The sequence below is a fragment of the Fukomys damarensis genome, unplaced genomic scaffold (genome assembly GCF_012274545.1).
Source record: "Fukomys damarensis isolate Sample0158 unplaced genomic scaffold, DMR_v1.0_HiC HiC_scaffold_3, whole genome shotgun sequence".
NCBI classification, from domain to species: Eukaryota; Metazoa; Chordata; class Mammalia; order Rodentia; family Bathyergidae; genus Fukomys; species Fukomys damarensis.
In genome coordinates, this window is record NW_022900915.1 from 9,885,027 (window position 1) to 9,897,343 (window position 12,317).

The 12,317-nt window shown below is 37.1% G+C and overlaps 1 protein-coding gene across 10 annotated transcripts in view; it reads left to right on the forward strand.

Annotated features, from left to right (window-relative positions):
* LOC104864252 (serine protease inhibitor Kazal-type 7-like) overlaps positions 1-12,317 on the forward strand; it is a 57,210-nt gene that overhangs the window by 11,440 nt on the left and 33,453 nt on the right. For 7 of the 10 annotated variants that reach the window (XM_010627098.3, XM_010627101.3, XM_010627097.3 and 4 more), the window contains exon 2: positions 5,797-5,973. The exons of the other annotated variants lie outside the window; for them this stretch is intronic. The gene's annotated coding sequence lies outside the window, so the exon portion shown is untranslated. The remainder of the gene's footprint in view (positions 1-5,796; positions 5,974-12,317) is intronic. 10 annotated transcript variants of the gene reach the window in all.

Consider the following 12,317-nt stretch of genomic DNA (forward strand, 5'->3'; position numbering starts at 1 on the left):
CTTTTCTTGATCACTAATCCCATACTTGTTTTGTAGATTTGATATTCTGCCCTCACATTGGTTGATTCTGATATGTTATACTTTTAATAGAATTTCTAATGTCCTAGGTATTAGTTGTTTTTTTTTTTTTTTTTTTTTTTTTTTGGTACCGGGGATTCTAGATACTTGTTTGACTGTATTTCATGGATTTTATTTCTATGTTGGCCATTCATGGTTTCCATCATTTTCCTGAGATCTCCTATTTATTTTTATTTCTATATACTTTCGATTCACTAACCATGTCCTTTATTATGCTCATCATCTCCTTAGCTGTGAAATTATTTCTAATTTGTATTTTTCTAGAGCCTCGTTTATCTTCTTTGTTACTTCTGCTGTTACCATTTCAGAGAGTTCAGGTTTGTTGCTTTTGAGTTGTTCTACTCTACGGATCCTTAGGTATGCCTTGAGTAAACTGGAAGTTTGGAGTGTTACCATGTCTTCTCATTTTCTATTTCTTTTTAAGTTTAGTTTCTGTGATGATGCTTATAAATTGCTTGCTTATGGTAGGTGGCTTTAGTTCTAATATCAGAAACACCTTAGGAAATGACTGGTTTTCAGAAATGTCTTCTAGGTATAGCCAGCTATTTGGCTTTTCAGTCTTTTGCAAGATCCTACCTCTTGATTTATTGTGGATGAGAAGTTGCTATCTAATTAACCTAGCCCCTGACTCTTTGGCACTATAGTATTTTTTATGATGCTCCGGCAATCTTGGTCTTGGCATAGAAGAAAGAACAACTTTTAGAACAACTATGCATCCTAGGCTAAAGTAGTACAATCAGTAATAACTATAGCATCAAGCTTGGACTAGAAAATGATAAACTGTGATAACTATTAATTTGCCACATTTAACCATATGAACAAAATTTGTAGTTGCATAATAAAATCTAAAACAAACCAGAAAATTATAGACAGTAAATATCCTCTCAGTAGGGTGGTTTTACCCTCACAGGACAAAATTTAAAAGGTGTAAAGACGAACACATAGAGAAATAGAAGAAGAGAAAGAGTAGAAGCAAGTCTGAAGGACAAAGGAAGATTATTCAAGCTTTGGTAAACTGCAGAAGACAGGAGGGAAAGAAAGAAAAAACAGAAATAAGAACAGAACAAAAAACAAAAACAAAAAAATTTGGAAACAATATTCACACTCAAAAACAAGAGCAAACAAGAAAAAAATATATAAAAGAAAAAAAAGGAAGAAAGAAAAAACGAAATTTTCACTTTAGGGTGTTCTCTGTTGTCATTGACAGACAGAGGGAACAGAAAGAGCCTGGATCTGTCTTAGTTGATCCCAGCAAGCCTGCAGTAGAATTACACCAGGGTTGTAGATAATTCCAGAAGCCTGTACTTTCAACTCCACTGAAGTTCAAGGTGATCCTGGTTTCTGCCTAACCATTCAGCCCATGACATTCTGCATGTCTCTTGCTGGCTTTAACTGGGGTCCCTGACCCTGGGTATCTCCCATGGCTGTGCCTCACTGACACTTGAAGCCCTGGGATGGAGCCACCTCACTGTTGTTCTGAGTCCTAGGTTCAGTTGGCCCTTTTCCATAATGCCTGGTCACCTTCTCCTGGGAACATGTGAATTGGGATCACTCACCAGCCACTACAGCCAACAGTGTGCAGTACTCCGTTCCACTGGTGTGTTTGTCTCTGGAGCCTTCTGGAGTGACCTGTAGTCATCATGACTATAGGCTCAAGCTACCTCTTTCATGCAGAAAAGAGAAGCACCTTTTGCCACTTCTCTCTTCTGGGTTGATGTCCCTCTCTTTGCACTTCCCATGGGCTCTATTTCTCAGTTCAGATCCGTGATGGATCCTGGTGACCCCTCTTCTCTTTCCCACATTGCTATATTTCAGCATGTGGACTCCAACTCTCAAAGAGGCTGATTTGCTGCTGGTTACCACTCCACCATCTTCCCAGATGACCCCTCAACAAGCCTCTTTTACAATTAACCTTAATATTTTTCCGGCCATGACTTCTTGTTAGAACTTTTATTCTGATCTCTAGAGGAATGAATAATGGTGTTAGAAAGTTGTTTGACAACTGTGATGTCTACCATTCATTTGGTCACCCGACATTCACTGAAAGTCTTTGTGAGACCTGAGACTATTTTAGACACCTGGGTGGTACAGATGCCTAGAAAATGCTCTCTGTTCTCAAGCTTGTGGGAAAACATGATCTGTAAAAATGATTTCAGTAAAATTGGGGAAGCCCTGACACAGTTCATTGCTAGGATGCTTGAGCAGCACAGAGGAGAAGCAGCGAGTCCAGGCTCTATGCAGCAACAGTTGGAGTAATTGCAACCCCTCTTTAGCTCACTTTCCTTCTCACGTGTCATTGTTTCTCTGTCTCATCACTCTGGCTCTAGCCTCTCTGCCTCAAGTTCTTGTTTTTACACAATTTTTGCTTTTGCATTCTTTTAATCATGAGCACTCTCCCAAACATTTTAAATACATTATCACCTGTAACCCTTATGAACACTGTGAGTTTAAGTATCACTGCTTCCATTTTACCTGTAACAAAACTCAGGTCAGGGAGGTTAGGTCTTTTGCCACAGTTATTAGTTACAGTTGGCAAATTTTACGGCCTTATTGTGAAACCCAGGCTATTTGACTTTAAAAGCCCTGCTCCTAATTTCTAAAGTATACACATTCTTGTAATTTTGTCTCCAAATGAGAAGTTGATAAATCTTCTTAAAGCATAAACTGGATTGAGTTAAGAATATGTTTATAACTTTGAATGGCAAATGGTCATCCCCAGAGATGTGAGGAGATATCCCATTGTGCATTTTTCTAATGAGAAACGTCTCTTCAAATCATGCAACAAGTATTTTTTGAGTACTTACTCTCTTTTCCAGTGACTCTTAGGTGCAAGCAATTCTGATGAGAATTGGATGTTTAAACCTTTGGTTTGTTGAGAGAACACAACCTAATAATCACATAGGTCAATCACTTTTTTTTTTCCCTCATTGAGTTTATTGGTACATTTTAGGTATGCAGTACAGTTACATTCACTATTGGGATCTTGTACCTTAACATGACAGGTCTTGGTTCTCATTTTTTCCCCTTGTCCCTGCCCTCCCTTCACCCCCTCCACCCCTTCCCATTTACAAACATTTTATTTCCGTTTTTTCACTTTCTCCTTTCCCTTATTACCTTTCCCCTACCCTTCCCACTTTTGGTACACCTTTAGCCCTTTTCTTCCTATTTCACATTGTCAGTGATAGCGGGGGTTGCCTCACAGTTTTTTGAATGAAAAGAAGAATGAGTGACTAGATAAATCAAATACACAGCAGTTTTTCTGTTACGTACTTTAACTGTTGGACATAATTCTAGATTTAAACAAATCTTTGAAGTCTATTAATATGAACAAAAGTGGAAAAAAGATTTCTTCTCCAAATAACAGTAATATGTAGTCTTCATAAAATTCTTATCTTTTGAATTTAATATTCTAAGTTTAAATCAGGACTCTATTAAAACTATGAAGTCATCCATTAGGTTCTTTAATATGCTGTGGTTCTTTAAATATGGCAAATGTTTTAAACAGTAATTATTTATAGATTTTCTGAACATTAAGTAACATAAGTGTAATTCAATCTTCACTTCCAGGTTTGAATTTGATCTTTGGTTTGATATTTTAAGACAATCGCTTAAAAAATTCTTTTTGCCGTGTCCAAGAAATACAGTTGCACATTGATTGAAAGATGTTTGGCTGATTGCTAAGATTCTCTTTGTCTTACACTTAGCCCTTGTCCCTTTGATTGTGAATCATAAGAATACATGAATGAAGTGGTAGCTGCTATTTTTCTCATCATGTGTGGAGCCTCCATGGGACATGATCAAGTCAAAATTTGATAAAATTGATAAACAAGGAGTGAACAGAGATGGAAAGTCAGACTCCCGACAATGCTGAGTCTCTGATACAGCCATACCTAAATTAAGACTCACTCTGGTCCTCCTTACTGCCGGTGCCCACACATTTCTTATTTGGCCAAAGTTTCAGTTTGAGTTTCACCATTCTAAAATCAAAGAATCTTGACACATTTCCTCTTCTTTGCTAGCTCTTATCCTCCTCCATCACACCAAACCTTTAGAAAACATCTGCTATTCAAATATCCTTGAATGTGCCTCAGGAATGAAGGTGCAGAGTCTAACATGTACCAGAGTTGTGGGGAGTGAAGCATCAGCAGCAGAGGTGAAAAGGCGGGCTAATGGAGAACTCTGCAAAATTGGGGACATAGAACAAGTTGCCAAGAGGTCATAAATGCCCTCGGTCTTTCTGGAACTGGGAAGACATTAAACCTTCCATGGTTTATGGAATGTAAGGTCAAGTCCTTTTGTTTAGAAATGAAAAAGTCAACAAAGCTCAGATGTCTGGATGGCATGTCCATATTTTTTACTAAGATATATTTAGCTTCTGGGAACATAACATTTTATCATAAATACAGATAAAATTGTTAACTGTAGTAAGGGAAGAAAAATAGGGATGAGGCAGGCTTGCAGATAATCCATAGACTCCTGATAAGGAAAAGGCTGTATCCAGATAGTGCAAGGTACTGTATCCTTTGTTTTCTTGACAATTTTGACTCTGGTAGTAGCACTTTAGTGTTCTTTTGGGGGAATAATTTTATCTTTTTCTAGTGCATAAGATAGGGCTGACCCACACATGGCTCTTGTGGGACCTTGTAATTCAGCCCATTTCAATGAGAGTTTAGCATGCTTGTAACTCTAATAACTGGTTCAGGAATAAGGCTCCAAGGTATACCAACTAAAATAAGACTCAAACCTTTTCTTAGAGTCTTGGAAGAGTAAATTTTTCTACTGCTGAACTAGTCAATGGTAGATCTGCCTGGATCTATCACTAGGGATGGGACTGGGTAAAGCCTCTATGAGAATAAAGATGAAATTAAGAATGTATGGATCCAAGAGATGGAAAAGGAGATTTCTGGCAAAAGTTTTGGAGACTTTTGACACAGCCATATTTGAAATCAGATTCCTTTACCTCTCTTCCTTCTTTTCTCCTTCAGTCGCTTTGAATGTGAAATTCAAACATTTAAAATAACTTTGAGTTTTATACGTTTAAGTGTTACACTTTGCCCGTGAAAGTGGGCAGTTTTGGAGACGACAGACACACAGCACTACCCTTCGTCTTTCAGTATATAGTAGAACACGAGGTTTCCCCACTAGAGGGTGCAATTGACTCACAGCACTAGAAGCAAGCCATGACAGTAAATGCCTGCAAGCCTTTAGAGATATGTTGGGAAAGGCCAGGGTCTTGGTGACAGAGCTCAAATTCCTGACAGTCTATCCTTTTAGAAGGACTAGGAGAGCAGTCAGGTCACCACATCATGGCTATAGCTATAGGAAAGTTGAACACTTTATTTCAAGAAGCATGAAGCTTCCTTAGTCTTAAAAAGGTAAAGGCTGGAACGGCAAAGTGATTTTATCTTTCATGACAAATCTGAGGGCCAACCATGCCTCAATTGCTACGTTGACAAAGATTTTGGGGCTACATTCACCTCAGTGCAGTGTGCTGCCTTTGATTACTGACATCTGTTGTGGGCATGGGGGAGAAGTAAGTAAAATAAAGCAAGAAACAGGATGGTATATTGCTGTTAGCAAGGGCTGTATTTGTCATGTCCTTCATCTAAAGCCCTCCAGGTATACACAAATAGTTGAATATTTATTATTCATTGTAATCTGAGAGATTACACACCCTGGGAACCATAGGACATGTTGACAAGAAAGTATTTTTTGTAGGATTTGGGATCATTACATCAATTTTGAGAAGAGTTTAAGGAAGAGCTTTTTGCTTTGCATGGATGTTCCAAACAGTTGGGAGAAATCTTATGATTGGACATCTTTAAAGGCCTCATTTAGAAGAAAGGATTGTAATTGGGGAAGAAGCAGCAAACATTTATTTTACTCTAGATAAAGGTATGTCTGCTATTTTGTGGCTTGGCTGATTTTCGTTTTTGCCTATGTTCATATGTGACCATGGTGTAGTATTTATGTTGTGATTCATCATAATCACAGAGTGGTTTTGCAGATGTAAACATTTTATAAAATTGTTAATCTTAAACAGGAGAATATCAAAGCCCAGATATAAGTACAGGCCAACCTGTGCCCAGGACAAAGTCAACTTCTGGGTTATCATGGTTTGTTTTTCTCTTCCTCATATTTTATATTGTTTAATAATTGTGTATTTTCTTGCTTCCTTGTTCAATTAGAAACTATACAAGTACAAAAATCTGATTTTGGTTACTACTTAATGCCAAGAGTCTAGTCATATCTTTGAATCTCATAATAACAAACTTATTGAATTAATGACTACATTGTTTAATTAGCCTATTAAACTGTGATTTGATAAATTCAGGAGCTGCTTTCCATTCAGCTTTGTATGTCTGTAATCAAACACTGATCACCTATGTCTCATTAAACATCCCAAGTCAAAGGAGATTTCTATAGGATAATATTTATTGATTAGAAAAAATAAGACAATACAATGAATTCAGCTTTATGAAGGAAAGGTGATGCTTAGTTCAAATGGTTTCACTCATGATGAATGAAGAATACTCATATCATATTCAAGTTTTGGGGGGGTTGTTGCATACTCCTCTGTGTTGAATTGTAAGAGTATGATTCAGAGCTCTAAGAGAAATTGATATAAATATTTAGAGATCATTTGTATGAAATATAACCCTTTTTTCCTCTTAGTCTAGATGCATTATAATAGAGATTTTAAGGGAACAGAGACCTTGATTTGTAAACTCTTGACTTACAAACAGCCCACAGCTATAAAGATTTTCCTCTCAGCTCACCACACCCTATTACCTGGGAGGCCCTGTTGCTTTGTAATCATGGTGAAAAACTATTGGAGCATTTAGTAAATGTGTAAACCTATATGTTAAGTAGAGGGAGGTAAATTAATGGTTTGCTGAGACACATCAGAGAAATCATTTTGCTGTGTGTGTAAAAGGCTCATAATTTTGGGGAGCTACTGTCATGAGGCTCACCTCAGAGTTGCTCTATGGGCTGCAATAGCCCTAATTGCCAAGAATAGCTCCCCTTATGAGTTATGATAGTTGGATAAATTCCTAAATCTCTCTCAGTTCAGTTTCACCATCTATAACACGGGAAGTAGTACCAATACTAACTTTATAACATTGTCCTAAATATTGAATGAGGTTAGTTCTATGCAGCACCAAGCACAATGAATGGCATATAATAAATGCTACTCCAAAATAAGGTGTATTTATAGTTCAAAAATACTTCTAATCATATTTTCCTTTTTAATATTTTATTTTTATTAATATATTACGAATATATTTTATTAAAACTTGCTCATGCTATATTTACTACCTAATATCTTCCCTTATAACTTAATATTATATCATGATTATATTTAGAAAATTTGACATGTAATGTCTAGTGAGATATTTTAAAAAGTATACACAAGACTGAGAATGGAGGTCAGTGGTAGAACACTTGTCTAGAATGTGCAAGACCCTGGGCTTGATCCCTCACACAGCAAAAATGAAAAGTAGGAATATAATATTTGGTAGCAAAAGCAGGAATATGATATTTGGCTCAAAAAGGATGTTTTATGCAAAACATAGAACCAGAGATCTTGGCTGTGCTTAGGTGTATCAGCCTTGATTGTGCCAAGATGCAGAAACAAAGTACCAGGCAGAGTTTAAACAGGCCTGAACGATGGCAGGAGTTGGTGCAGCTAGAGTAAAGGTACACTTGGCCCTTTACCTTACGATGAAAATGACCCACCCCCAGTTTGGGAATCCTTTGATGGCCTAAGAAGGAAGTAACTAAAATGGAATACACTCAGCCATAAAGAATGAGAAAGTAGAGAGATTTATAAAATGGATGCACATTGAGCTCATACTCTTAAGTGAAATTAGTAAGCTACAAATGTGTAAATACCAAACAGTTTTTCTGGTGTGAAAAAGTAAAAGTGTAAATAAAGATCATGTATAATTGATATTGTGTAATAGGAAGAAAAGCCTAAAATGGTAGAGGAAGTGGGAGGGGTAGAGGAAAAGTGAAAAGGGAAAAGAAAAAAATATGTGGAAAGAAAAAACACAGAAACAATATCTTTGTAAACAAGGAAGGGTGGAAGGGCTGAGGGGAGGGCTGGGGAATGGGGAAAATAAGAACCTGCTAAGTCATGTATAGGTACAAGGTCTCAGTGATGAAGGTGACCATACTGTATGCCTGATATGTACCAGTAAATTTAATAAAGATAAAATAAGAATGTAACTAGGCTAAAAGAGGTAAGTGTGACATTTGGGATGTCACATAATTCTTACGTATGAACTCCTTCTGAAATGGTAGGCATGAGAACCAGAAGGGATCTCTCAACTGGCTTGAGACAAGAAGAAGGTAGGCACTGTTGCATAAGTGTACTAAGCATCGGGAATGCCATAGACAAGGATATTTAAGTGGCAGCTCCATGATGGCAAAGAGCAGCTAGCTTTTATTTAAGAAATCTGCACTTCTTTCAGTTATCTTTGAATATGGTAGAAATCTTGGGAAAAACAGGATATCTTGCCAGTAAAATCTATGGACATTGGCACATTGATATTTATTACATTACTATACACAGTAACACAACTGCATTTAGTAACTGTTTCATAGGAAGTATTAATTGCAGATAGTATACTAAAAATCATTGAAATTATTATGAGAACATTTAATTTTTTCCCTAGTATTTTAGTCTAGAATGATTATGCTGAGTAGATCTTTACATTATTCTTGGACAAGACCTTTAATAAGGAATTCACAATAGCCAAATAAACTGTAAAAGAGCAAACTTGAAGAACTTGTACCTCCTGACTTCTAAATTTAACAGTAAAAACCTACAGTAATAGAGATATTGTGGTATTAATACAGAAGAAACATTGATTAATTGAACTGAAAGTCCAAAAATGAACCAAATTGATTTTTTTAAAAAATGCTAATCTAGTTCAACAGGGAAGGAATATTTCTTTTAATATGCTACTGGAATAGCTACACACAAAATAATGAAATTGTGTCCCTTTCCTCATGCTACAGATAAAACAAACAAGAAAGAAAAACCTATCCTCCCAAACCCCCAAAATAACAACAGAATAATCTGAAGATGGACACAAAACCTAAATGTAAGCTCTAATGCTGTAAACTCAGAAGACATGGGTAAATTTTCATAACTGGGTTAAGCAATGGTTTCTTAGCTGGGACACCAAAAGCACAACAGTAATAGATAAACTGGACTTCACCAAAATAAAATTGACTGTATTTCAGAAGACATCATTATTAAAGTAAAAAGATAGCCCACATAAAGGGAAAAATGATTGGATATAAACATTTGATATGGAACTTGCATCCAAAACGCATAAAGAACTCTTACAATGTAGCAGTAAAAGGACAGTCTGATTAGAAATTGAGCAAATAATTTGAATAAGCACTTCTCTGAATAAGATATATAAAATGAGAGTAGGTCCATTAAACCATATCTAACATTATTATTAATTAAGGAAATACAAGCTGTAACTATGAGATACCACTTCATACCCATTAAGGTGGTTACCATAGGGAAGATGGATATCATAAAAAAGATGGATACTAACATGTGTTGGTGAGGATGTGGTGCAATTGAAACCCTCAAATATTGTCAGTTTTGTTTTAAAGATTAGAAAGTGCTCTAGAATCCAGTTTGGCAGCTCCTCAAAATGTTTAACCTAGATTTACTATAAATCCTAGTGATTTACTCATAGGTTTACAGTTGTGGAAAAACAATATGTATACAAAATACCTTGTATACAAACATCATCATAATGAAAGTTGTAAAACTGCAAATACTTTAAAGACCTCAAGCTGTATACTTCAAAGGAATACATTTATTATTTACCCTTCTATTGAAATTAAAATCCTAAGGATAAAATTTTAACACTAAGAGGGTTTTATTTCCACATTAATCCCTGTCTCTTTCTTAATATTTATCATAACTCCAAATATTTTGAGATCTCGGTGAAGGGGTAGACAGTAGACTTGAAGCAGAGATGAAAGTGGAGAGCTAACCCTAAACTTGGGAGAAGGAGTAGGTATCCTTGTCCAGCACAATTGCTCTGCTTCCCAGGGAATCCGTCGGTGTGAACCACTGCATTATGACCACAGTGGAGGTCACTGGGAGGCCTATCAGGTGAACGTCTTGGATGATCTGAAAGATACCGCTGTCCTGGCTCAGCGTAAGAATGGTGTAGGTTGTCTGATCTGAGGGGAAGAAAGAGTAATCATGGACTGGACTCTACTAGAGGGTAGTGAATATGAAGGCATGGTGATGGTAGGGTGGCCAACCATTGTGGTTTGTCTGTGACTGCTCTATCTTGCTACTCAAAGTCCCGTATCCCAGGAAAACCCTTCGTCCCAGGAAAGTTGCTTGATTGGTTCTCTACTTGGTAGCAACACAGTGTCATTCATTCTGTTATTTATTGAGGGCCTGTTGTGTGACAGGCACTGTACTAAGCCTTCTTTCCACGTTATCTTTTTAAATCCACATAGGTGACCTCGAAGGTAATTCCAGAGCTTGAGCCATCCGTTCTAAACCACATTGTGTTTTAGCAGAAAAGCTGGGATTCCAATGCAGCAGATAGCTACCTTCTGACTTCATGAGCTTAAATGTGGTAAAAGGACAAAAATAAGCACATATTTGGAGTTATGATGAATATTAAAAAGGAAAGAGAAGGGAATGAATGTAGAAAATACCAGCAGTGAGTTTATTGTAGATAGGATTGTCAAAGAAGACAACTGATGCACTGTACATTTAGGCTGAAACCTAAATAATGGAAAATGCCCTGGCCTTGAGAAGCGCAAAAGCAAAACACCGTTGTCAGGGAGAGCAGCTTGTACAAATTTCCCAAAGCAGGAAAGAGTTTCATATGTTTGAAAATATCAAGAAAGAAGACGCTGCGTACTTGGTGAGTAAAGCAGAAGTACAGGCTCAGATTTGCAGCTAAGAACTTCCAGGGCTGGGGATTTAGCGCTGTGGTGCTGCCTTGCAGGTTCAAGGTCTTGAGTCTGATCTTCAGCGGAGGGGCTATGAGATTTTTCCAATATCACTTAATGCCGGGATAGGATTTAGCCCAGGTTAAATCTTAACTTTGAGTGCTAAGACTTGTGGCTGTAGTGAAATCTTGTAAAGGATAATGTTTCTTACAGCTATGATTTTCAAAGCTTTTAGAAACAAAATCTTTTTTTTTTCTTCCCCACACCGAATCTCATATTGAAACTCGCGTTCAAAGGAGAGGAAGGCAGGCAGGCCTCTCTTCTGAATTCGGGGATGGGACACTGCCATTTGTTTACTTTCTGCCACCCTCACCTCCTTCAGGCCCAGCCTCATATTAAATCATTTTTTAGTGAACAGATTCACATCTTAAGGAATTTACACACATGTACAAAATAGTAAATAGCAGCCAGATGTTATCAGTCATCTACACATTAGACGGGGGACTGGGTCTGGTTTTGTGTTCTCACTCACATATTGGCGAAGCAGTACACGCAGGAATTGGGGTATGTGACTTTGTTAGAGGCGCACAGTGGGCTCACTCGTATGGAACATATGTGTTGCTGCTGCTTAGCCTCTTCCTCATAATGGTGGCATGAGATGGTCTACAAGAAAACTCACAGGTCATACTCTACACTGCAGTGATTATATAGAGCTTCTAATATAAGTGCTTGGGTGTTTTGTACAAAAAAAGAAGACCACACTGTGATAAATTGTCATAAATCTAAAACACCAAAACTATGTTATCATAAACTTATCTGCCAGGACCTTTGAGATTACTGAAGTAATAGACAAAACAATAGTTTAGGTTAATGAGAATCTGGGATGAAAGGAGAGGGGTTCTCTCAGGGAGCAAGAGGCTGAACAATAAACTATAAAAACGATCCCCCCAAAATAACAATGATAAGAATAGTAATGAAAATGGGGAAGAGGGATTTAAAGTCTGAGAGAGGGAGGTGGTTGGAGAGGGAAAGGGGAATAAAGAAGAATCAAACGCATTATGCACAAGTACCTATTACCTAAGATCAGTATAAATTTCACATATACTTTGAACACATATTAATAAAGTTAAAAAAAATGTAAAAAAAGAGGCTAGACAAAAAGGTGAATTTTAAGCATGCAGAAATTTTATCTTGAGGACACTAGGAGTCGCTGTTTTAAATAGGGACAAGTCTCATTCAGATTTATAATTTTGAAAGCCCATTTTCAAGATTAGAAGGGAGGT